This window comes from Numida meleagris, unplaced genomic scaffold (assembly GCF_002078875.1).
Source record: "Numida meleagris isolate 19003 breed g44 Domestic line unplaced genomic scaffold, NumMel1.0 unplaced_Scaffold452, whole genome shotgun sequence".
Lineage (NCBI taxonomy): Eukaryota > Metazoa > Chordata > Aves > Galliformes > Numididae > Numida > Numida meleagris.
In genome coordinates, this window is record NW_018364668.1 from 30,421 (window position 1) to 32,627 (window position 2,207).

General features: G+C 52.4%; 1 long non-coding RNA gene across 1 annotated transcript in view; it reads left to right on the top strand.

Annotated features, from left to right (window-relative positions):
* LOC110391678 overlaps nucleotides 1–2,207 on the top strand; it is a 10,672-nt gene extending 8,465 nt beyond the window's left edge. Inside the window, exon 2 of the long non-coding RNA XR_002434146.1 lies at nucleotides 36–2,207. This is a non-coding gene — a long non-coding RNA (uncharacterized LOC110391678). The remainder of the gene's footprint in view (nucleotides 1–35) is intronic.

Below are 2,207 nucleotides of genomic sequence, written 5' to 3' on the forward strand. Positions count from 1 at the left end.
CCCCCCCCCCCCCCGTGTTGCTTTGCTTGCCACAGAGGCGGCCGTCGGAACCGAAGAGAGAGGATGGACTCGTGCCAGCCGTGCTAAGGGACCCGTTGACGGCGAAAGGTGGGAGGTGGCTCCTGGAAACGACGGCCTGAAACTCACGTTGCGACGAGCCCGATAGCTGTTGGAGGTAAAGGCTGTCCCCTGAAGAACCGAAAACCCTGGTAGCTGGTTGCAAGCCCGTTGAAGAGCGAGGAAGAGGAGTGAATAGCGGGGAAAGATGGGCCTTAGGAGCACCCACTGGTACCTGGGGACTCTCGCAGTAACCATATTTTGTATCGCGGCCCAACCCCACCCGCATCAGCCTTCCCAGTGGATGCTAATCAGGCCCAGGGATCGGCAAACCCTTCAGACTGTCACTACGGCAGAGCCTCCGAGTTTTAGCGTGACGGTCGGTACCCTGTTTGGCTATCCTTCAAATGGGACGGCACCGGAACTAAAGGACAACAAAGACTGCTCGTTAGGGCCCAGTTCCGTGTGGGGAACGTACTGGTGCCCTGCTTCAAACCCGGGAAAGAGTTATTGTAATTATCCGGGATATTGGTTTTGTGGATATTGGGGGTGTGAGACCATCGTAACGAGTGACAGATGGAAACCGGAAAGGGCCGACGAATTTTTAAGCGTTACATGGGGACCAGATGGATGTAGACCCCCGCAGCTAGCACGGAACGGGGAAATGCTTGTCATGGGCAATTGCACCTATCTAAAACTCACGATCCTGCAGCCGGCTGATGCGGGTTGGGCCGTGGGAAGAAGGTGGTCGGTGTTCGCACACTGTGGTTTCACGGATCCAGGAGTGGTGGTACAAATTATTAGGCTCGCGCCACAAATACCTCAAGAAGTCGGGCCAAACAAAGTGATATGAAAACTCCAGGGGTACCTGAGACAACGCGGCCCACGGTAACCGCGGGGATGCTGACTCTTAACGGGACGGTGAGACCGTCCCCTATGAATGCTACGGGAAAATGGCCAGACAGTATTTGAAAGGGACACCTGGAAGGTCATCAATTCTAGTTTCCAGGCGCTGAATCGGACTCATCCCAATATAACCAAGGTTGTGTGTAAGCATAAAGCCTCCTTATTATGAGGCAACGGGGGATCCGGAAAGCCCGACGTATTCGAATGAGAGTAATCCTTCTCAATGTAGTTGGGGACAGGAGGTGGGAATAACGCTAACACAGGGGAAGGGTAAATGGGTGGGGACTGTCCCGGAAGGGAAAAAGGATTCATGCAACCCTGTGGAAAGGAACTCATATCCACACAAATCGTTAATCCCCACCAATAATACCAGATGGGTGTGTTCGTCGTTAGGCGTTACTCCTTGCTTGTCTTTAAAACTGTTTAATAAATCCCATGATTTCTGTGTGCAGGTCGTCATTATACCAAGGATTCTATACCACACGGTGGCCGGGTATCCTTTGGCTAAAAGGGAGCCTATCACAGCTGGCACCGTGGCAGCTTTAATGATGTTGGGATCTGCAGGGGCTGGTACAGGGATGGCTTCGTTGGTCAGGCAGAGCGGGGAACTCGCCGCTCTGCGTATTGCTGTGGATGAGGACTTGGCCAAGACTGAACGATCTATTTCAGCTGTGGAAAAATCGCTGAGATCCCTCTCGGAGGTGGTTCTCCAAAATGGAAAGGGATGGGGCCTAGTTTTCCTGCGACAAGGAGAGCTCTGTGCGGCCCTGCGGGAGGAATGTTGAGTGTATGCAGACCACAGCGGGGTGGTAAGGGACACAAGGACGAAATCATGAGAAGGACTGGAAAAAAGAGAGAAAAGGAGGCTCATCAGAAGTGGGACGAATCCTGGTTCCATTATTCACCTTGGCTCACTACGTTGTCGTCCACTGTAGCTGGATCTCTGCTGCTGTTAATTATAGTATTGACCTTCGGGCCGTGTATAATCGGGTGGTCGCGATCATGACGAATCGATTAGAAGCGGCTCATTTGATGTTAATGCGTGCTCAGTATGAGACTGTGCAAGGAGATGAGGATGAGGAGGTAATTGTTTGTCTCGCTCCAATTTACAGGAGGGAGAAGGGCTTCTTTTAATATACATATACCCGACGGCGACATTAAGACACAACGGGTCAGATGTGAGCCCGGCCAGTTTATTGCAAATCCACGTAGCTTAGGGAGGTGGGGAAGGGAAAGCAGGCGAT